Raw genomic sequence first — 24,967 nt, forward strand, 5'->3', positions numbered from 1 at the left:
ACCCTACAGAAAAGCTCATTCTTTTTAGGAATGTCATTAGATGGATCTTAATAAACACATGCATACGGTTCTGAAACCACTATCACAATCTAAACACAGAATGCTTCCATCAATCCCATCCTCTGTCCCTATTCTCATCCCATGGCAGCCACTGACCTGATTTCTATCACTGTCATCCCTCTTTTCCAGAATGCCACATAAAGCAAATAATGAATAATACTGTAGATAGCCTTTTGTGGGTCACTTTTATGTGACTGTCACTTAGCACACTGCTTTTGAGATTCAACCATGTTTCCTTGTGCAAGTCGTGCCTTTTTATTGCTGAGTTATGAGATTCCACTGCATGTATCTATCATAATTTGATTATCCACTCTCCAGCTGATGGACATTTGGAGAATTTCCAGTTTTCATGACTATGAATTAGGCTGCTGTGAACATTCTCCCTCAGGGCCTTGTGCATGGATGAGTTTTTCTTTCTCTCACTTATGTACTTAGAAGTAGTGTTATTAGATTGATTGGAGAGCAATATGGTTAATTCATCCGAAAATCCCAAACTGCACTGTTTCACATTCTAGCCGTAATCTGAATGATCAGATTGCTCAACATCCCTGGTCATGACTTTGCAGAATGGTTTTGAAGAACCATACTGGCACGTGTGTACTTCTCTCTTTGTGGTTTTAATCTGTACTTGCCAAAGACTAAAGTGGGATATCTTCTCTTCATGTGCTTTTCTTTTAAAAAAAATGATTTATTTATTTACTTGAAAGGTAGAGGAAGGAGGAGAGACAGAGACAGATCATCCTCGATCCACTGGCTCCCTTCCCAATTGACTGCAACAGCCAGACAGACTTGAGACAGGTCAGAGTCAGGAGCCAGGAACTGCATCCTGGTCTCTCACATAGTGGGCAGAGGCCCAGACACTTGGAGTATCTTCAGCTTTCTCAGGTGCATTAGCAGGAAGCTGGATGGGACACAGAGCAGCCAGGACTCCAACTGGTACTCCAATATGGAATGCTGGCATTGCAAACAGTGGCTTAACCCACTGCACACAACACAGGTCCCTTCATGTTCTTCTTTGTTATCCGCAGTGGCCAACCTCCAAGATGGACCTCCAGCAACCCCTAGATAATGGAATTCACACCCTCATGTAGTTCTCTCCTAAATTTAATAGGCTATGTAAAGGCAGGCATTTGGCATAGTAACTAAGATGCCACTTGGATGTCTGCATCCCACATCAGAGTACCCAGATTAGAGTCCCAGTTCTGCTCCCAACTCGAGCTTCCAACTAATGTGGACCCTGGGGGGGGGGGGGGGGCAGCAGGGGATGGCTCAGATAGCTGAGTCCCTGCCACCCACATGGAGAACTGAACTGAATTCCCGGCTCCTGGCTTCAGCCTGGCCCAGCCCCAGCCCCAGCCAATTCAGGCATCTGAGTTGTGAAGCAGCAGATGGGAGTTCTCTTGTCCATCTCTGTCTGGTCCCTCCTTTCCACTCTGTCTCAAACATTTTTAAAAAATAGAAGAAAATGGCCAGCACCGCAGCTCAATAGGCTAACCCTCCGCCTACGGCGCTGGCATACCAGGTTCTAGTCCCGGTCGGGGCACCAGATTCTGTCCCAGTTGATCCTCTTCTAGTCCAGCTCTCTGCTGTGGCCCGAGAGTGCAGTAGAGGATGGCCCAAGTCCTTGGGCCCTGCGCCTGCATGGGAGTCCAGGATAAGCACCTGGCTCCTGGCTTCAGATCAGCGAGGTGCGTTGGCCACAGCACACTGGCCACAGTGCACCGGCCACAGCGGCCACTGGGAGGTGAACCAACAGAAAAGGAAGACCTTTCTCTCTGTTTCTCTCTCACTGTCCACTCTGCCTGTCCAAAAAAGAAGAAAATGAAAGATAAGTTCATGTTGGTTCAAAAACTTCTGAAATTCATGTGTAGAGAGGGTCTTCAAAAAGTTATGGAAAAGCACATATTAGGAAAAACCTGTGCACAAATTTCAAAACTTAGTACTAAAGCAAACTTTTAAGTCCTTACCCCATAAACTTTTTGAAATATTCTTTTACTTTGGTTATAAACCTTTAAATAGACAAGCACTTTGCAAATCTTTACTCCCAGTTTATGGTGTTTTAAAATAATATTACAGAAGCTTTCTAGAGAAATTTTACATTTATGAAATCCAATTTTTTTCTTTGCCAGTTCATGCTTTTGGTGGCCTAGCTAAAAAATCTTTGCCTAATGAAAGGTTGCATTTTGTTTTCCAACATTTCCTTCCAGAAGTTTTCAAAATTTAGGTTTTGTATTAGTAGTATGATCCTTATTATCCATTTTGAGGTTTTTATAAAACCTGGTGTAGGTCCATTTTCTTTGAAAGTCTAGTTGTCCCAGCATCATTTCTAGGAAAGATTGTTCTTTTTCCATTAACGACCTCAGTACCTTCATCAAAAAATGACTGATGGGGCCACACGCTGAGGCTCAGCGGGTTAAAGCCCTGGCCTGAAGCGCCGGCACCCCATATGGACGCTGGTTCAAATCCCAGCTGCTCATCTTCCAATCCAGTTCTCTGCTGTGGCCTGGGAAAGCAGAGGAAGATGGCTCAAGTGCTTGGGCCCCTGCACCCACATGGGAGACCTGGAAGAAGCTCATGGCTCCTGGCTTCAGATCAGCACAGCTCCGGCCATTGATGCCATTTAGGGAGTGAACCAGCAGAAGGAAGACCTTTTTCTCTGTTTCTGCCTCTCACTGTCTATAACTCTACCTCTCAAATAAATAAATAAAATCTTAAAAAAAAAAAAAAACTAAATGAAAGATCTCCACGAGTAAGATTCCAGTGGAAAGAACGGGTCATCAAAGAAGGAGGTACCTTTCTCTGAAGGGAGGAAAGAACTTCCACTTTGACCATGGCCATGTCTAAAAATTATCAGAGTCAGTGAACTCAGGGGGCTTCCATAGCCTTGGCAGCTCATGACAAGAGCCTAGGGTGATTATTGATGCCATAAACAAGAGTGTCAATTTGTTAAGTCAACAACAGGAGTCACTGTGCACTTACTCCTCATGTAGGATCGTTGTCCTTAGTGTGCTGTACATTGAGATTTAATGCTATAACTAGTACTCAAACAGTATTTTTCACTTTATGTTTCTGTGTGGGAGCAAACTGTTGAAATCTTTACTTAATGTATGCTAAACTGATCTTCTGTATATAAAGATAATTGAAAATGAATCTTGATGTGAATGGAAGGGGAGAGGGAGTGGGAGATGGGACGGTTGCGGGTGGGAGGGACGTTATGGGGGGGAAACCATTGTAATCCATAAGCTGTACTTTGGAAATCTATATTCATTAAATAAAAGTTTAAAAAAATATAAAAATAAATAAAAATAAAAAAAACAAACAACAACAACAACAAAAAAGTGACTGACTATGTGTGAATGGTTCTATTTCTAGAATCTACTCAGTTCCATTGATCGATTCCATCCTTCTACAAATACATGCACCTAGGAGGCGGCAGATGGTGGCTGATGCACTTGCCTCCCAGGGTGTGCATCAGCAGGAAGCTGGAATTGGAAGCAGAGACTGGAGCCCCAGCACTCAGATGCGGGATGTTGTCTTCCCAAGTGGTTGTCTCAACCACTGCACCAAACGCTCACCCCTCCTGGCTTTCTGAATGTTGAACTTACCCATCCCCTTTCGAGTCCCTACCCCATACTACAACCTCACTCTACATATTCAGCCATATTTTGCAGAAGAGGCAATCATAAACTTTAAATTGTGCCTCTTCTGCTCACTGATGCCAACTTTTGTGTTTTTTTTAAAGATTTATTTTATTTATTTGAAAGAGTTACAGAGAGAGAGAGAGAGAGAGAGAGAGAGAAAGTCTTCCATCCACTGGTTCACTCCCCAGATGGCCGCAACAGCTGGAGCTGCACTGATCCGAAGCCAGGAGTCAGGAGCTTCTTCTGGGTCTCCCACATGGGTGCAGGGGCCCAAGAACTTGAGCCATCTTTTTCTGCTTTCCCATGCCATAGCAGAGAGCTGGATCGGAAAAGGAGCAGCCAGGACTAGAACTGGCACCCATATGGGATGCCGGCGCTTCAGGCCAGGGCTTTAACCCGGTTCACCACAGTGCCAGCCCCGATGCCAACCTTTTGACTTGCAATGTTCTTCCTTCACTTGTCTGGATCCTGATCTCCCTTCAAGTCGTTCTAACTCTACCACACTTCCTCCATGACGCTTGTTCCAGTTACTTCAGTGCCCCGCACCCTCTTTCTGTCTCTCCTTCTCCCTTTCTTCCTGAGCCAATCATTTGGATGTGAGCACTCTGGGAGGAGGCCAGGGATGAAAACAAAAGTCACCGGAGGGCATTCGAGAGTAGGATAATACTGCAGAGTCACAGTTGGCATTCTGTTCCTGGTGTCACAGTCCAGGAAATTGCTTGCTCCAGTTCCGGGGAGATTCCAGTCATGCTGTTTCTGATCAAAGATAATCCTCATTTCTCCCCTCCCACTCTTGGAACAATTCTGGAAGACTGGAAACACAAAGATAAACACAACCTCTGGCTTCTCCCAAAGTCTTTTGTAGAACTACAGATACATGAATAAGTGAAATGTTACATGTCTGTTCATGTACACTACACAAAGCTAAGACCTGGCTGACATCTCTGAATTTTAATTTATATGTAATTTATTATTATATTAATTTTTTATTATTATTATTATATGAATTTACTTACTGCCTGTGTTGAAATCTCCACTCCTTTGTAGTCCCCTGGCTTCTTTCTCCCCATGGAAAAATGCTATTCAACATATAAAAAACAAAATATTTGGTCTCATAAACACATTAACATCCCTTTAGTATTATTCCTCTTAGTTTTACACAACCAGTTTCTTTATCAAACTGTCATGAAATAGAAGGCTTAACTCATGAAAATCATCTTGAATATCTCATCATCATCTCTGAACAGAAAATCCATTTGAAATATAGCAATTGGTTTTGATTAATGATTAAACATAAAAGGCACCTTAGTTAAAACTAATGAATGTGACATCAGTTGTTTTTTTTCTTTTTCTAAATATTTATTTTACTTAATTGAAAAGAGGAGTGAGAGAGGGATTGGGAGAGACAGAAAGAGGTCTTCCATTTGCTGGTTCACTCCCCAAATAGCCGAAATGGTGAGGGCTGGGCCAGGCCGAAGCCAGGAGTCTGAAACTCCATCCAGGTCTTCCACGTGGGTGCAGAGGCCCAAACACTTGGGCCATCTTCTGCTGCTTTCCCAGGCACATCAGCAGGGAGCTGGGTCAGTAACAGAGAAGCTGAGACTCCCACTGGTGCTCTCATATGGGCTGCCAGTGTTGCAACTTGATGGCTTAACCCAGTGCACCACAACGTTGGCCACTGGCATCCCTGTTTATGGAAGCATTTTGTCACCTATGATTATGGCATCTTCAACTTTGGCCTTCATGGCAGTCCCCAGATAAATAATTCCATCACCTGGGGAAGGAGCTTCAAATTGCTAAAGACTTCATTTTTTTTTTTAAGTACGTTTGTCTCAGTGTGACAGATACTACCAAGGAACCGCCTGGGGAAACAGAAATTGCCAAATGTTGGGTTCACACAACCCACCCTGATAGAATCTTAAGACACAGCAGTAAAACTTTGGTGATTTCCATGATCCCAGATGAAAAACAAAGAAGAGAGTCTTATACTGTAAGTGGTAGCGGGGATTTTTCTCCCTTATGTTGGAACTCAGCTCATGAAAATTCATCTGGAGTTTACTGCACCGAATGACCAGAATCAATCGATGGCTTGCCCAGACAACACGAGTCAGCTGCAGAGGGACTTACGGGCTGGGTTCCTGACAAACCTGTTTCGTGTGTGATCCACGGTTCAATTCTGATGCAAGTCTGAATTCTCCCTTGAACAGTTTGGGAGTCAAGGGCCTGAGAAAGTTCGTGTGTTCCTCTTTCTGCAATCCCCTGGTCCTCTGATTTTTGGTATGTTTTTCTAGCTAAGCCTTTGTCAGCTGAAAGTAAATAATTTATTAGTTCTGGTGAGGATGTGATGCTGCAGGAATAAACAGCATGATGCAGTTTATATAAGGAATGTTTTTAAAGTACACAGCTCTGTGAAGATGCTTCCTCAGTGGTGCCTAAACATGATCCCTGAAGCCAGAAGGGACAGACCAGAGAGGTCATGACGGAAGAGCCCAGATGAAGAGGAGGGCCACGGCCACCCCTGCCAGCTCCCGCAGAACCGCAGCACATCACAGCATGAAGTTCCACAAACACACAAGAGTCTACCGTCCACACACCCCGGCCCGGCCCCTCCCAGTCTCCGTTCAGACATTCCCCTTCTGAAGGTGTTTTTGCCATTTTATTTGAGAATTTTTCAGCTCCCCCGTAGCAAACAGGACAAGCAAATGGAAATGCTGAAACACAGACAAAACATTAAATACAGATAGTGAGAACAACAGTAATTGTGAGATGCGAGAGAAACTGATGCAAGTGTCACTCGTGGGTGGCGAGTCCCTGAGCTACAAGACACTTGAGGCGGAACAAGTAAGGAGAGCTTAAGGAGGCGCTGCGATTTGTTTCCCAAGGGTTGGTGTGGGAGCTTGGTCCCCGTGCGGCAGCACCTTTACCAAGGGAAGCAGTTAGGTCCCGGCTCCACCCTCAGGAAGGAACTGATGATGTCACAGGTCTGGATCCCTTAGAAGTGGGTGAGCTCTCAGAAAGAGTGGGATGTTAAAAAAGAGCAAGCCGGCCCCCTCCCAGTTTCTTTACTGTTATTATTATTAATTATTGTTGTTTGTTATTTAAGGCAGGGGGGAGAGACAGCCTGCTCCCATCTGCTGGCTCACTCCCCAGATGTCCTCAACAGCCAGGACTGGGCCAAGCAAGGAACTCCATCCAGGCCTCCCACATGTGTGGCGGGGACCCAAGAACTTGGGCCATCCCTACTGCCTCCCAGCGTGTGCATTAGCACAAAGCCGGGTGGAGCGACAGAGACGGCGACTGACCCCTGGCACTGCAATGCTGAACGTGAGCATCCTAACCAGCATCTTCCCCGGCACCCCTCTGCATGCAGCTGGCTCCCTCTCTGCCGGCCCACCCTGTTGTGACACAGCCAGGGGGCCCTCACACGGTGCTAGCACGACCCTATGGGGCATTCCAGGCACCAGACGTCTGAGCTGCATGACCTCTTTCATTTATACACTACCCAGCAATAGATATTCTGTTAGGATGCATGAAACAGACCAAAAGAGTATCTTAAACACAGGTGGCGATAGAGGGACCAAAAGGCATGAAATTGGTTCATGAGTCACAAAAATCCACGATCTACTAAGTATTGATGCGGCAAATGTGACACCATACATGATAATGAGAAGACACCAAATATTCAGGAGATGTAAATTGCACACCACACACACACACACACACACACACACCCAGGTGATACCCATTCTGGCCCAGGTTCTCAGCCTGAGATGAAATCCACAAAGCCATAGCTTCCTGGTAAGCTGGTGCTGAGATCAGGATGCTTTTGCCTTATTGCTCTTCTATAGCATAAGTGTTCACTGACTTCTGGATCCTTCCATCTGCTGAGCCCCTTGCTCACCCTCAATTTGGATTCTTTTAATCACACTGGCCATGGAGATGGCAGATAAGGGAGAGAAAAGTAAGACTTAGAAGTACTGTAAGAGAGAACATTCACATCCCATGTCCAGTTCTTACCCTCTACCCTCTTCTCAGTGTGCTAACTTATCCCACCTCTTTCTCCTGCGTCTCTATGTTTACATCAACTCGATGAACCACAAGCTCTGATGATATGTGTTTGCATTCTGAGTCTTTCCATTCTGTGTCTTCTTGGATGGCACAGCCTACCTGATTGTACTCTTGGAAACTGCTGCTCCATTGAGGCCACTGCCACGTGATGCCTGCCCACCATCTCAGTGTTGCCTCTCAGCCTTGCTCGAACACCAGTTTGAGTCCCGGCTGCTCCACTTTAGATCTAGCTTTCTGCTATGGCCTAGGAAAGCAGAAGAAGATGGCCCAAGTCTTTGGGCCCCTGAACTCACGAGGGAGACCTGGAGGAGGCTCCTGGCTCCTGGCTTCAGATCTGCACAGCTCCAGCCATTGTGGCCATCTGGGGAGTGAACTATTGGATAGAAGACCTCTCTCTTTCTTTCTCTCACACTCTCGCTCTCGCTCTCGCTTTCTCTCTCTCTCTGACTCTCTGTAACTCTGCCTTTCAAATAAATAAAGAAATCTCTAGAAAGAGAGAGAGAGAGAGAGAGAAAGAGAGAGAGATCCTAGCAGGATCCAGATGCCACTAAGCTTCCTGGGCTTAGAACCTCATACTATCATTTCGTTAAGACTATGAAGCCCCTCCCCACATGTCAGGCATTTTCCCGATGACTAGGCTAATTTTCCTTACAGAATCTCCCAATCTTCCAAGATATTCAGGTTGATAGTTCTACATTTTATTATTTTTGCTTACATTCTTTTATTTATTTACTTATTTTTGGCTTATTTTACCATGAACAAACCTCAATTAAAAAAAAGTTTTATTTCCTTTTTTATTTTAAAGGCAGAGTAACAGAGGTTGGGGAGAAGGGGAGAGAGGTCTTCCATCCATTGCTTCACTCCCCAGATGGCCACTGGGGCCAGCACTGGGTCAAGCCAAAGACAAAAGCCAGAAGGATCCAGGGGTGGCAGGAGTACAAGCACTCAGGCCATCTTCCATTGCTTTTCCCAGGCCATTAGCAGGGAGCTGGATGGGAAGTGGAGCAGCAGGGACACAAACTGGTACCCACTGGGGATGCTGGCCATGCAGCAAGAGGCTTTATCCACTATGCCACAATATCAGCCCCCATATTCAAATTATTAATGATATTAAGTAGGTCACTAGCTCTATGGTAAAGGAATCTGAAAAAGTATGTACATTTCTTGCTACATAATTTGATCAGTAGGACTTGGCTTAATGCAAGTAGCTCATTAGTAGGAAATTCATGTATCCAAAAAGTGAGTCAAGAAATGCAGGGGTCTTGGCACGTTTAATATTTCTAAACACGGTGCAGTCAACAATATTTCTGTTGCTGAGGAAAAGAACGGCATGTCATATGGAAGCTGGATTTTTATAAGTCACAATTCTTCCTTTGTGAACATTAAAGATAGAATAAAGTCATTATCAGTAGAATATTCTCCTAGTCTAAATAGTAAAATAGAACTTAATAAAGGGATTTTTTCATTTTGCATAAATTTTAGTATAATTTATGAAAAAAATTTTCCTGATTCCAAAAGCTTATTTACCACCATTTTCTATTCTTATCATAATTTTGCTCCTTTAGATCATTAATTTTTAAAGATTTATTTGTTTGTTTGTTTGTTTAAAATGCAGAGTTACAGAGAAGAAGAGGCAGAAAGTGAGAGATGTCTTCCTTCCACTGGTTCACTCCCTAAATGGCCACAACGGCTGGAGCTGGGCTGATCAGAAGCCAGGACCCAGGAGCTTCTTCTGGATCTCCCACGTGTATAAAGGGATCCAACGGCTTCTTGGGCCATCTTCACAGCTTTCTCACACACATCAGCAGGGAGCCGGATTGGAAGTGGAGCAGCCAGGTTTCAAACTGGTGCCCGTATGGGATGCCGGCCCTGCAGGTGGAGGCTTTACCCACTACGCCACAGCACCTGCCCCTGGGTCATTAAGGAAATGATTTTTTAAGTCCCTTTTTGAAAATGAGTGACTGATTTGAAAGTGTTACAGAAAGAAGAGAGACAGAACTTCCATCCACTGGTTTACTCTCAAATGCCTGCAACAGCCAGGGCTGGGCCAGGTCAAAACTAAGAGCCAGGAACCCCATCTGGGTATCTCATTTGGGTGGCAAGAACCCAGGTACCCTAATTACCATCAGCTGCCTGCCATGCACATTACCAAGAAGCTGGACTGGAAGTGCAGAGCAGCAAGGACTCAAAATGGCACTCCTATATGTGATGCAGGCATCCGAAGCAGCGGCTTAACCTGCTACACCCCAACTCTGGCCCTGATTTTTCTCAGGTGCTTCAAAGTCTTTCTCCCACTGCTGTCCCTAGTTACCCAGATCCTTTCTCCGCAAGCAACAAGGGTGGAGAAATTAGATAAAATAGAATAATTCAAGTAACTCAACCAAATTTAATTTTTATACTATTCCCAAGTGTGATGAGTATGAAAGGCAATAATTTAATTGATTATCATCAAAATACATTTAAGATTGGCACTACTGATCATGAACTAATAAAAAATAGTTAAACAAAATTTTTGGTACTTAACAATATGCAAAGGAATCTTCAATTTATATTTGTTCATACTCACGGAAATTCATTAAATGCCTGGCACTTAATCATCTGGGTTTCTTTATTGTGATTTATTCCCATCCTCTTTTTGATTCTCTATGACGTGTTCATCCTCTTTTATAAAAAAAAAAATAGTATAAGTATTCACTATGTATAGGAGATATAAACCAGTTGTAAAGACAATACTTCAATTCAGATTTCTCTCTCTCCTTCAGATAGGGTTCTCACTCTCCTATGCATTTCTCTCACTGAATAAAAAGCTTAAAACTTAAAAAAAAATAAAAGACAATACTTCAGGGCAGGCATTTGGCACTCAGTTAAGTAGCTGGTTGGGACATCCCCACCCCATATTGGAGTGGTTTGAATGTTGGCTATGCTGCTTCCAACTCAGCTTTCTGATAATGAACTCCCTGGGAGGCAGCAGGTTACAGTTCAAGTCCCTGGGTCCCTGCCACCCACTAGGAAGATCCAGATAGTGTTCAGCCAGGCACAGCTCCAGCTCTCGCAGGCATTTGGGAAGTGAATCAGTGGATAGAAAATCTTTTTTAGCATTTTCTCTGTCTCCCTCCCTTTCCCACTCCTTCTCTCCTTTTCTCTCTGTCTTTCAAATAAAAACAAAAATAAAAAATAAAGAAATATTTTAAAATGGTTCTTCAAATTAGGCTTTGTCAAAATTTTTAACATTTTCCAAAAATTCTGCAAAGCACTTAACTAGATAATCTCATTTAATGCTCAAAGCACCCTCTTGAGTGGGTATAATTATTATTTCTATTTAACAGAAAAGGAATTGAGACAGCTGGATGAATTAATTTCCCAGAGGTGGTACAGCTAGAAAATACAGTCAGATCTTAATTCAATGAGTTCACTCATTTCTTCATAATGTTAATAGCATATTTAATGCCCTTTAATGCTACTCGGAGCTTTTGGTGTGGATATTCTCAAGTCCTAGTCTCTCCATCTGCCTGCATTAGCTTCAAGTTTCTTTTTCCTGCTTTGATGACTGCAAATCAATCTCTTACTAAGATTCAGTTGCTGAAGTGAGGGGGGTGTACTAGAGGCAACAGGCTGCACAGGGTCCCAGGCCACCATTCTCGTGAGTTCATTTACCTATTCTACAAACATCATCGTGATACCACACCCTGTCTTTTTTCTACAGGAACCACATGCCCTGAGCAAACAATATGGTAGCCCCCAGACTGGCTGGAGCCCATGTGGCCATTCTCAAAATTCCCAAAAGAACATGATGGCCATCCTATCATTGACTAATCAAGGAAGACCCTGAATACAGAGATATGCACACAAGCTGAACACTCACCTCTTAACTGAAACTTCAGCTGGAAGATTCCTTATCTTTAATCCCTCGTGCAGTTTGGGAATTAAGCAACAACTGCCCATACTCCTTTCTCTGTGCTTTGCAAAAATAGAAAGCTACTTCCTCCCAATCCCCAACCCAGATGCCCAGTAATGACTCAATGCACGTTGGGTAAGTAGATTCAGAGTTTGGGGTTCTGTCACAATGACATCTGAAAACATTTTTCACTCTATCTTTTGACATTGTTTATGTTGACTATGACATCACAAAGTTTCATTTTTATACAGTATTAGTCAGCAACGTTCTGCAGTTTCATCACACTTAATGCTCAAGATAAGATAAATATTAGGTAATCTTTTCTAGTGCTCCAGAGTATCTTTTATTTATTCACTGATCAATATGATATTTATTTTCTGTGTTCACTATGAAGACAGAAATAACTTGATTTTTGCCCTAAATAGCTCCCTAATTGCCAGAACACCACTGATTTTTCTTTTACTAGTAAATGAATTTATTTTTATCACAGAAACTAAGCCACATTTATCTTTATAAATTTGAAAGACAGGAATTTAAAAACATACTGTACTATGATAATGTTATTATAGCATCACTTTGAGCAGAACATTAATATTTGCACTCTAACATTAAAAATCTGTCAAGAATGCAATTCCAAAAGTGGACTTTAGAAGAAATGGCAAACTATCAGGGTCCCTGCCTTGCACAATGGGATGACTCCTGAAGTGCAACCAAGTACTTTCTGGTAAATGATGCCCCTGGTCTATGAAGACCTGGCCCTGTCACCAGGAACTAAATTTGGTTGATACGTTGGTCTGGGCTCCCCATGAGCCATAACCTCTCCAAAAATTCAGGTGCAGATAATCTATCTGCAAGGTTATCTCAGGAAACACTGGCAGAGTAGGGAATTGAAAGAAGAAACAAAAACAACCAAAGAAGAGCACATTCTCAACCCTTCTACTGCTGTGGATAATTGTACCTTAAGCTTGTAGGGAACACGGCGAGTCTGTGCAAACCTGGTTCCTCAGAGTTGTCCAGCAGAGAGGTCACAGAGCTGGAGATTTCATGCAGCAACTCTCATCTGAGAAAGGAAGAGGGGGTGGGAGGTGCTGATCATGCCAGTGAGGCCCCATGGGACTCAGGTAGACACTGAGTTCCTTCTCCAGTTGATAAACAGAAGTGCACTTAGGAATGGTCTTCAATGAGTTGCTTAGTTAGAGGAAGTCTTCGGAATGAGTCCGTTGTGAGATGTTGTAGATGGGCTGTGAATACTTCCTAGGGTGACTGCTCTACCCCATAGTGACCATTCTGATCTATTCTTGCACTACTACAATATTTGAATCATAAGAGTTACACATTTAAGATGAATCACTCATCTTTACATTCTCCTCAAGAATATTTTAGCTAGTCTCATGTTTCCAGACACAGTTGAGACTTTTACATCAAACCCAACAGGCATAAAAAAAGAAATCCTATTAGTAGTTATGTCACGATTTGAGAAAATAATTTAGAAAGCATGAGCGTCTGCTAAATAAAATCAGTCTCCCTGTACTCATCTTTACTCTATGATCTATAACTGCATACTCAACTCTTCTTTTATATTTGGGGCAGTGGTTAAGATGCAACTTGGGAGGTCCACATCCCATATCTACGTCCCTGGTTACAGGCCCAGCTCCTCGGCTTCCAACCCAGCTTCCTGCTAATGTACCCCCTAGGAGGCAGCAGGTGACAGCTCAAATACTTGGATTCTTGCCACTGACACAGGAGACACAGATTGAGTTCCAGGCTCCTGGCTTCAGCCTAGCTATTTCAGGCCTTGAGGGAGTGAAACAGCAGATGGAAAATCTGTCTCTGTCTTTCTCTTTCTGTCTCTCTGCCTTTCAAATAAAGTGAGATCCATTAGTTAAAATACCTTCAACTAAAAAGATTACTTCTGGATATGATACATTAAATATAAGTTATTGAATTGTATACATTTATGTTATTATATTTATTCTTTTATTGTAACCTTTTCTACTATTTTGTTGTGTTAGCTAGGTTATAATTAAAGATTCTAACAAATGAATAATCATATAAGTCTATCATTAAATATTTATCCCTTTTTACCCAAAGTATCATCTCAAAGGCACTCTATCCTTTGGGTGGAAAAAGACATATTTAGTTCTTATCTATCATTCACAAACTCACAAATGAGGTCCTCTTTAGGAGATCTAACTACAATAATCTAACTACAGGAGAAGGAGAGAAAGTACCACAAGAAAGAAAAGGCTGGGCCTTGATTCTGGACCTGTGGAGACAGGCTATGAACAAAGCTGGGCTGGGGAAATACCCGAGAAGAATGTTTTCTCTTTTGCAAGGATGATTAGAAAATCCTTGCTCTCAAATGATCTTTCCACTTATCAACCTGGCTCTTTCCCTTGTCTCTGTCTGGCTACTGTTTCCACTCCACTGGATGACAAGAAAGAACTGAGACGCCTTTTCGAAGAGAGCTTGGCTCAGTACCCACACACTTCCTGAACTGCCCAGGCCTGCGTGCTTGGGGTATGAATGGTAGAATGTTCTGGATTTGATTATGACACAACTGAATTGTGAAGCATTTTCATAAGTTTCTGGAACTTAGGACACACACAGAAAAATAAAGGATTTCATTACATTTTACTCTGGGGAGCTGAGACAAAGTGCTGAAACATAATAGCACAAGGAGATGACTTTAGAGAGATTAGCAGCATTTAAACAACTGTAAACAAAAAGGAGAAAGAATGTCTACTATCCACAAGCTCAAAAATGATCTCCATCAGCACCATATGAAAGTACTTCAAAGAGTTTCTGGAAAATGGGGCAGGTGTTGCGGTGCAGCTACTTGGACACCGACATCCCATGTCAGAGTGCCTGGGATTGAGACATACCTCCATGTCTGCTTTTGGTCCAGCTTCCTGCTAATGCACTTGGGAGGCAGCAGATAATGGCTCAAGGACTGAGTCCCTGCCACCCATGTAGGAGACACAGATGTAGCTCCTGGCTCCTGTCTTTGCACTGGCCCAGCCCCAGCTCTTGTAGGCATTGAAAGAGCGAACCAGTAGGGGTGTGTGTGTATCATTTACCTTTAAATTAAGTAAAATGAAAAATAAGCATTTTGAAGAAATCTTATTTGATTGAAAATAAGGGGAAAAGGGAAGAGAGGCATGGAGGAAAGGAAAGAAGAAGAAAGGAAAGGAGGGGAAAGAGAAGAAAGGAAGAACCTCTTACACAGCTATCAGTTTCAAGTGATTTCTGCAATCATATCTAATTCCCACTTCTCTAAATGACTTTTTGGTCTTTATTCAGTACTCCTGCAATTCACCTTCCTGCATACCCTTGTGGAAAAATTATTCTAGGGGTTTGCCAGGTGGGAGTACTGCTATCCGACTGCCCATTAATGGGCTTCCTCTTGTGCCCCAAATTTTGCAGTTTCGTCCCTACTCTTTTCCTACAAGTTCCCCGATCTTAGGCTCTAGAAGTTGACCCGATCACATGTTTTTAGGCTTCTGATTCCTTAGGAGAGCTGCTCAGGACATGGTCACACATGTGCAAAGAGACACAGGGCAGAGGACTGCACATCATACAGCAACAGCATGTGCAGAAGAAACCTAACCTGTGAAGCCAAAAAGATCAGAGCACCACCTGACATTAAATGCACCAGAGCCCTTTCAGAAGCAAGGGGCCCATCCAACCAGAAAATCTGGAATTGAAAGCCTGAAGCAGACATATGGGGCAGTGGTTAAAATATCACTCGGGAGCTCTGCATCCCGTATCTCAGTGCCTGTGCTTGGGTCCTGGCTGTACTCCTCAGTACAGCTTCCCTCTTCTGTGTATCCTGGATTCAAATAGCTGGGTCCCTGCCACCCACGAGGGAAATGTGGATTGAGTTCCTGGCTTCTGACTTTGACCTGGCCCAACTTATGTGGGCATTTGAGGAATGAAACAGGAAATGGGAGAACTCTCTCTCTCTCTTTCTCTCTCTCTTTCTCTCTCTCTCTCCTACGTCAATAATTTTAAAAAATAATAATAATAAAAGGAAATAACCCACTTACCATGCTGCTCTGACTCCAAGCCCCTCTAATCAGAAATAGCGAGGCCAGCATTTCTGCATGCCAGATTTTCCCTACCTAATCCATAAAACTACCCCCAGACCCCTGACTGAAGAGGTAGGGTTAAGTCACATTCTCTGGCCTCTTCACGATGCATAATAAAGACTTTCTCTTCTCAAATGACTGATGCCAAAGGTTGTTGTTATGTGCACAACAAACACCATATCTGGCTCATTTGGTAACAATTTCTGGCAAGCACAAAGGAATTTCAGGTCTTAGGACCATCTGCCAGTGGCATCACGTGCCTGCTGCAAAAGGAAGAAGGCTGGGGCCAGCACTATGGCATAGCGCCTACAGTGCCTGCATCCCATACAGGCGCCGGTTCGAGACCCTGCTGCTCCTCTTCCAATCCAGCTATCTGCTATGGCCTGGGAAAGCAGTGGAAGATGACCCAAGTCCTTGGGCTCCTTCACCCACGTGGGAGACCCGGAAGAAGTTCCTGGCTCCTGGCTTCGGACTGGCACAGCTCCAGCCGTTGCGGCCATCTGGGAAGTGAACCAGCAGATGGAAGACCTCTCTTTCTCTCTCTGTCTCTGCTTCTCTGTAACTCTGCCTTTCAAATAAATAAATCAATCTCTTTTTTCCATTTTTTATTTAATAAATGTGAATTTACAAAGTGCAACTTTTGCATTGTTGTGGCTCCCCCCCCAACCTCCTTCCCTCCCGCAGCCCTCCCATCTCCCACTCCCTCTCCCATCCCACTCTTCATCGAGTTTCATTTTCAATTATTTTTATATACAGAAGATCAACTCAGTATATACTAAGCAAAGATTTCAGCAGACTGCACCCACACACCCACAAAAGATATAGAGAACTGTTCGACTAGTAGTGTTATCTTTAACTCTCATAGTAAAACACATTAAGGACAGAGATCCTACGTGGGGAGCAGATGCACAGCGACTCCCATTGTTGATTTAACAATAGACACTCTTATTTATGATGTCAGTAATCACCCAAGGCTCTTGCTATGAGCTATCGAGACTATGGAAGCCCCTTGAGTTCACCAACTCTGAACTTGTTTAGTCAAGGCAATATCACAGTGGAGGTTCCTTCCTCCCTTCAGAGAAAGGTGCCTCCTTCTTTGATGGCCCATTCTTTCTGCTGGGGTCTTATTCACCGAGATCTTTCATTTAGGTTGTTTTTGCCACAGTGTCTTGGCTTTCCATGCCTGTGAGACTCTCATGGGCCTTTTAGCCAGATCTGAATGCCCCAAGGGTTGATTCTGAGGCTGGAGTGCTGTTAAGGGCATTTGCCATTCTATGAGTCTGCTGTGTGTCCCGAAATAAATCTCTTGTTAAAAGAGAGAGAGAGAGAGAGAGAGAGAGAGAGAGAGAGAGAGAGAGAGAAGGCTACCATGACTAAGCCTGAGAACCTGCTTAGATCCCTTAGTCCCATGTTTTAGTCCATGGGAACCCCTCCCTGTTGCAGTAGTACAAGCTGTTTAACACTTCCCTTTGAGAAAACCAGTTCTGAAACAAGGTGTCTCTGGGTGAATAATCTCAAAGATACTTTGCTCTCCTCCCTTGCCTCTCTGTTGAGCCTTAGTTTTTGACCCTCTGGGGACCTTGATTGACTCTTTTGTGGATACTGGCAGAGTAAACTCCAAGTCTGGTGTATCAGAGGCATGACCAGGTTTCATTGTTGAAAATTCATGGTCCCAGGGCCGGTGCTATCGTGTAGTGGGTAAAGCTACCATCTACGGAGCCAGTTCAAGTCCCAGCTGGTACACTTCTGATCCAGCTCTCTGCTAATACACCTGGAAGGCAGCAGAAGATGGCCCAAGTGCTTAGGTCCCTGCACTTGTGTTGGAGACCTGGAAGAAGTTCCTGGCTCCTGGCTTTGGATCAGCTCAGCTCTGGTCGTTGCAGTCATTTGGGGAGTGAACCAGCAGATGGAAGATTCTCTCTCTCTCTCTCTCTCTCTCTCTCTCTGAAACTCTGCCTTTCAAATAACAAATAAATATATATATATATATATATATATATATATTTTAAAAAAAGAAAAGAGAAGGGATGGGCTCAGTCTCTGTGTATTCATAGAGATTAACTGATTTTTATATCCTCCTCTGTAGCTCTGGCCTCATGGCATTATTCTCAACATAGACCATATGAGGATTACGGAGCCAACAGCAGAGCCCAGCTTAGCTTTCCAGGAGTGCAAGATGAAGGACAGGAAAAACAGCTACGTGCACACACAAACGCACACACAAATCAAAGGATTAACTCAAACCCAGGCAGGGGAATTTCCACTTCTACAAGTCCTGGTTGACTTAAATAATCAGTGACAACCTCAAGCTTTTTTAAAATATGTCCACTCCCTGTTCCAAAACTCAGATTTATATAATTAGAAAAACCACATGCCTTCTTATTGAAACAATGTGAGGAAAATAAAAAGTTTATTTCATTTTATCTTAACCACTCATAGTCTCAGTTGGTTTGATATCCAGGCTAAATACCTTACTTATTCCAGAGGAGGGGAGAAAGATTTCGTAAAAGCCCACTGGGGAGTTGACTAGCCACCTAGGCTGACTCCAAAAAATGGTGCTCCTGCTGTTGAGGCTGTCGTTGGGACCACACCAAAGAGGGATCAAATGCCTCTAGCAAATGAGAGCTAAATCACTAATAGATTAATAAAACCATTAATAAAGACCAAACAGAGCAAGAATTAATTACATGGGATTAAGATCTGTTAACATTTATTACTTTTAGTATTTTTAACTCAAAATATTGTTGATTATTCACTTAAATGCTTTTAGCAGTTTACTCTAAGAACCGCTCTTTAAAAAATGTCTTTGTTGATTAACTGTGACTACAGGGGAACCAGATCACCAACCAAGACAGATGGATTCTAGTAACAATGAACACAACACATACCAAAGGAAGATTTATCAACGATGCTTTCAAGAAAAAAAATTGATCACAAGGGAGAAATAGAAAGTGTCAGAATCTAAGTGAAGTTACTTGTGTCAAACATAAGCAAAAATGAATAAAGCGATAAGGTTATGAAGAAAGGGTTCTTAGGCATCATTGCCTGATAGGAACTATCACGAAAGACTGCAAAACCTACAATCCATGCAGAAGGTCACCATTTCCCTTTTTTTAATCTATAAATCTTTTATTTAAGATATACAAACTTCACCCATTTCATATATACAAATTTAGAAACATGGTGGTGTTTCCCACCCTACCCTATATCCCACCCACAATCCCACATTTCTTCTTCTTCCCTCTCCTATTCGCATTCTTATTTTTATAAAAATCTATTTTCAATTAACTTTATATGTATAACATTAACCCTAAACAAAGTAAAGAGTTCAACAAATAGTATGAAGAAAAAAAACTATTTCCCAACAGTTGAAACAAGGGCTGTTTAAAATCATGACAGTTCACAGTGTCAATTTCACTCTCATAGATTATCTTTTAGGTACTCTATTAGTTACCATAGATCAGGAAGATATATGGTATTTGTATTTTGGGAAGTGGCTTATTTCATTAAGTATAATGCTTTCAATTTTCTTGGAAAATATAGGATTTTATTGTTTTTTTTATCACTGAATAATATTTACCACTGAGTAATATTCCATGGTGTATACATACCATAATTTCTTTATCCAGTCATCAGCTGAAGGACATCTGGAAATTGTGAATTGGATATTGTAAATTGAGCTGCAATAAACATGGAAGTACAGATCACTCTTTCATATGCTGATTTCATTTCCTTTGGGCAAATTCCCAGCAGTGGGATGGCTGGGTCATATGGTAGGTCTATAGTCAGAATTCTGAGGTATCACCATAATGTCCTCCACAATGGCTGCACCAGTTTTTAGTCCCACCAACAGTGGATTAGGGTTCCTTTTCCCCCACATCCTCACCAGCATTCTTTGTTTGCTGACTTGTGTATGAGAGCCATTGTAATTGGGGTGAGGAGACCTTATTGTGCTTTTGATTTGCATTTCCCCATGGCTACTGATCCTGAGAATTTCTTGTGTGTCTGCTGGCCATTTGAATTTCCTCTTTTGAAAAGTGCCTGTTCAAGTCCTCGTCCCATTTCTTGACTGGATTGTTTGTTTTGTTGTTGTTGCGTTTTTTGAGCTCTTTATAGGTTCCAGATATTAATCCTTGAATAGTTGCATAGTTTGCAAATATTTCCTCCCATTCTGTCAGTTGCCTCTAGCTTTGCTCAGTATTTCTGTTGTAGTGCAGAACCTTCTTAATTTGGTGTAAACCCATTTGTCAATTTTGGCTATGACCGCCTGTGCCACTGGAGTCTTTTCCAAGAAGTCTCTGCCTATTCAAAGGTCTTGCGTGGTTTCCCCAAGGTTCTCTAATAATTTGATGAGTTCGGGTCATAGATTTAGGTCCCTGATCCATTTTGAGTGGATTTTTGTGTAAGGTGTAAGGTACAGGTCTTGTTTCATACTCCTGCATGAGGAGATCCAGGTCCCCCAGCACCATTTGCTGAAGAGACTGTCCTTGCTCCAGGGATTGATTCTAGCCCCTGTGTCAAAGATAAGTTGGTTGTAGACGCATGGGTTGATTTCTGGAGTTTCTGTTCTGTTCCACTGGTATATCCATCTGCTGTTTCTTTTCTTTTTTCTTTCTTTTTTTTTTTTTTTTTTTTTTTTTTGCCAGTTCCAGGCTGTTTTGATGCTAACTGCCCTGTAGTATGACTTGAAATCTGGTAATGTGAGGCCTCTATCTTTGTGTGTGTGTGTGTGTGTGTGTGTGTAAGATTGCTTTAGCTATTTTGGGTCTCCTGTATTTCCATATGAATTTCAGTATAGCTTTTTCTAGATCTGAGGAGAATGTCGTTGGTATTTTTATTGGGATCACATTGAATGTAAATTGCTTTGGTGGTATGGCCATTTTGATGATATTGATTCTTTTTTTATTTTTTATTTATTTTATTTTTATTTTTTGACAGGCAGAGTGGACAGTGAGAGAGACAGAGAGAAAGGTCTTCCTTTGCTGTTGGTTCACCCTCCAATGGCCGCCACAGCCAGCGCGCTGCGGCCAGCACACCGCGCTGATCCGATGGCAGGAGCCAGGTACTTCTCCTGGTCTCCCATGGGGTGCAGGGCCCAAGCACTTGGGCCATCCTCCACTGCACTCCCTGGCCACAGCAGAGAGCTGGCCTGGAAGAGGGGAACCGGGACAGAATCCGGCACCCTGTCCAGGACTAGAACCCAGTGTGCCAGCACCGCAAGGCGGAGGATTAGCCTAGTGAGCCGCGGCGCCGGCCGATATTGATTCTTATAATCCGTGAATCTGTAAGATTTTTCCATATTTTTTGTCTTCTTCTATGTCTTTCTTTAATGTTTTGTAATTTCCATTGTAGAGATCACTAACATCCTTGGTTAAATTAATTCCGAGGTATTTAATTTTTTGTAGCTAATGTAAATGGTATTAAATTAGAAGCACTTTCTCAGCCATGGCATTGTCCTTTTATACAAGACTATTGATTTTTTATTTTTGACAGATAGAGATGGACAGTGAGAGAGACAGAGACAGAGAGAAAGGTCTTCCTTCCATTGGTTCACCCCCCAAAAGGCCACTACAGCCGGAGCTATGCTGATCCAAAGCCAGGAGCCAGGTGCTTCCTCCTGGTCTCCATTGAGGGTGCAGGGGCCCAAGCACTTGGTCCATCCTCCACTGCCCTCCAGGGCCACAGCAGAGAGCTGGACTGGAAGAGGAGCAACCATGACTAGAACCTGATGCCCATATGGGATGCAGGTGCTGCAGGCGGAGGATTAGCCAAGTGAGCCACAGCGCCAGCTCCAAAGACTATAGATTTTTGTTTGTTAACTTTACATTCTGTCACTTTACAAAACTCTTTTATGAGTTCCAATAGTCTCTCAATGGAGTCTTTCTGATTCCCTACATTTAAAGTCATGTCATGTGCAAATAAGGATAATCTGACATTCTCTTTCCCAATTTGTATCCCTTTGATTTCTGTTTCTTGCTAATGGCTCTGGCTAAAACTTCCAGGACTATATTGACTAGTAAGCATGAGAGTGGGCATCTTTGGCTCTGGGTCTTAGCGGAAAGGCTCCCAACTTTTCCCCATTCAATAAGTTACTGACTGCGGGTCTGTCATAAATGGTCTCAATTGTGTTAAGGAATGTTCCTTCTGTACACAGTTTGCTTATCATGAAAGGATGTTGTTTTTCAAAGCTTCCAAATGCATCAAATGCTTTCTCTGCATCTATTGATAATCATATGGTTTTTTTCTTCAGTTTGTTAATGTGATGGATCACATTTATTGCTTTGCAAATGTTGAACCATCCCTGCACACCAGGGATGAATCCCACTTAGTCCAGGTGAATAATATTTCTGTTACATTGTTGGATTCAACTGGCTAATATTTTGTTGAAGGTTTTTGTGTCTATGTTTACCAGGGAGTTTGGTCTAAAGTTCTCTTCTTTGTTGTTGTATCTTTTTTCTGGTTTAGGAATAAAGGTGATGCTGGCTTCATAGAAGGAGTTTGGGAGGATTCCCTCCCTTTCAATTGTTTTGAATAGCTTGAGAAGAATTGGAATTAGTTCTTCTTTAAACGTCTGGGAAAATTCAGCAGTGAAGCCATCCAGTCCTGGGCTTTTCTTTGTTGGGAAGGTCTTTATTACTGGTTCAATCTCTGTCTTGGTTATTGGCCTGTTTAGGTTTTCTGTTTTCATGGCTCAATTTTGATAGATTGTATGTTTCCAGGAATCTATCTGTTTCTTCTAGGTTTCCCGATTTGTTGGCATACAGTTCGTTGTAGTAATTTCTGATTACTTTTTTTTTTACTTCTGTGGTATCTTTGTTACATTTCCTTATTCATCCCTGATTTTATGGATTTGGTTCTTATTTTTTTTTTGGTTAGTTGAGCCAACAATGTATCAATTTTGTTCTTTTTTTTTTTTTTCAGAAAAAATAGCTCTTTGTTTCATTGATTTTTTTGTATTTTGTTGTTTCAATTTTGTTTATTTCTTCTCTAATTTCAATTATTTATTTCCTCCTAATAATTTTGGGCTTGATTTGTTGTTGTTTTTCTAGGTCCTTGATATGCATTGAAGCTCATTTATTTGATGACTTTCCAATTTCTTGATGTAGGCAACAATTTCTATAAACTTCCTTCTTAACACTGCTTTTGCTGTATCCTATAAATTTTGAAATGATGTATTGACATCTTCATTCATTTCCAGAAATTGTTTTATTTCTATTTTGATTTCTTCTATGACACACTGTTTATTCGGGAGCATATTTATCAGTCTCCATGCTTTTGCTTATGTTCTAGAGATTCTTCAGTGTTGATTTCCAACTTCATTCCATTGTGGTCAGAGAAGGTACATATTATGTTTTCAATTTTTAAAAAATTTAATTTACTGAGACTTGTTTTATGGCTTAGCATGTGATCTATCATAGAGAAATTTTCATGCACTGGTGAGAAGAATATGTATTCTGCAACTGTAGGATGAAAAGTTCTATAGATACCTGTTAGGTCCATTTAGTCAATAGGGTTAATTAACTCTGTTGTTTGCTGATTTTCTGTCTGGTTTTCTGTCTGCTGCTGAAAGTTCAGTTTTAAAGTCCCCCATTACTATTGTATTGGAGTCTACGTCTCCTTTAGATACATTTACATTCCTTTGAAGTAGCCTGGCATCCTGTAATTGGGTGTATATATATTTATTATAGTCTCATCTTCCTGTTACATTGATCCCTTAATCATTACAAAGTGTGCTGCTTTGTCTCTTTTAACAGTTTTTTGTGTTAAGATCTATTAGGACATTAGGAAGACTACATCAGCTCTTTACTGGTTTCTGTCATCATGCAATATCTTTTTCACTTTCAGTCTGCTGATATCTTTTTTTGATGAGACGTGTTTCTTGAAGGAAGCAAATAGATGGATGTTATTATTTTAATCAGTCGACCAGTCTGTATCTTTTAACTGGAGAATTGAGGCCATTTACCTTCAAGTTTGCCATTTATAAGTAACACTTGGTCCTGCCATTTTTCCATAAATATTACTATTATTAATTTTGGATTTACTTTGTACTTTTACTGGTAGATTTTCTGCCTTCACATTCTTTCATAGTGATGACTATGCTCCTGTGTTTCTTAAGGATGTAACACATCCTTAAACATCTTTTGCAAGGCTGGACAAGTGGTGACAAACTCTTTCAACTTCTGTTATGGATGGTCTTTATTTTACCTTCCTTCATAAATGAGAGATTTACAAGGTACAGTATTCTGGGTTGACTGGGTTTTTTTTCTTAAGACCTGGACTATATCCCAGTATTCTCTCTTAGCCTGTAGGGTTTCTGATGAGAATCATCTGCAATTTTAATTGGAGATCAATGTGAAAGTCATCTGGCATTTCTCTCGTGCACATTTCAGAATCTTTATGTTTTACTGTGGAAAATTTGACTACAATGTGTCGTGGTGATGATGTTTTCTGGTCATGTCTATTAAGAGTTCTATGTGCTTCCTATACTTGGATTTCCCTTTCTTTCTCCCAATTAGGGAAGTTTTCTGCAATTATTTTACTACGTAGGCCATCTAATTCACTCTCTCTTTCTATACCTTCAGGAAGTCCTAAGACCTGTATATAGGCTCATCTGATAGAAACCCATAAATCTCCAACACTGCTTTTAATTTTTCTAATTTCTTATTTTTTGGGGGGTCTGACTGTAAAATTCTTATAGATTTGTCTTTTTTAACTTTTATTTAATAAATATTAATTTCCAAAGTACAGCTTTTGGATTACAGTGGCTTTTTCCCCCCATAACCTCCCTCCCACCCGCAACCGTCCCATCTCCCACTCCCTCTTCCATCCCATTCACATCAAGATTCATTTTCAATTATCTTATATACAGAAGATTGATTTGGTATATATTAGGTAAAGATTTCAACAGTTTGCACCCACACAGAAACACAAAGTGTAAAGTACTGTTTGAGTACTAGTTATACCTTTAATATACATAGTACAACATATTAAGGACAGAGATCCTACATGAGGAGTGAGTGCACAGTGACTCCTGTTGTTGACTTAACAAACTGACACTCTTGTTTATGGCATCAGTAATCAACCTAGGCTCTTGTCATAAGTTGCCAAGGCTATGGAAGCCTTTTGAGTTTGCCAACTCTGTTCTTATTTAGACAAGGTCATAGTCAAAGTGGAAGTTCTCTCCTCCCTTCAGAGAAAGGTACCTCTTTCTT

General features: G+C 41.8%; 1 long non-coding RNA gene across 1 annotated transcript; it reads right to left on the reverse strand.

Moving 5' to 3' along the window:
• Positions 1-3,869: 3,869 nt before the first annotated feature.
• Positions 3,870-11,827, reverse strand: LOC103349417 (uncharacterized). Its single transcript, XR_517585.3, has 4 exons — positions 11,632-11,827; positions 10,336-10,430; positions 4,718-4,780; positions 3,870-4,513 (listed from the first exon to the last, which is right to left on the reverse strand). It is a non-coding gene; the product is annotated as an uncharacterized lncRNA (long non-coding RNA).
• Positions 11,828-24,967: the final 13,140 nt, after the last annotated feature.

This window comes from Oryctolagus cuniculus, chromosome 16, assembly GCF_964237555.1.
Source record: "Oryctolagus cuniculus chromosome 16, mOryCun1.1, whole genome shotgun sequence".
Lineage (NCBI taxonomy): Eukaryota > Metazoa > Chordata > Mammalia > Lagomorpha > Leporidae > Oryctolagus > Oryctolagus cuniculus.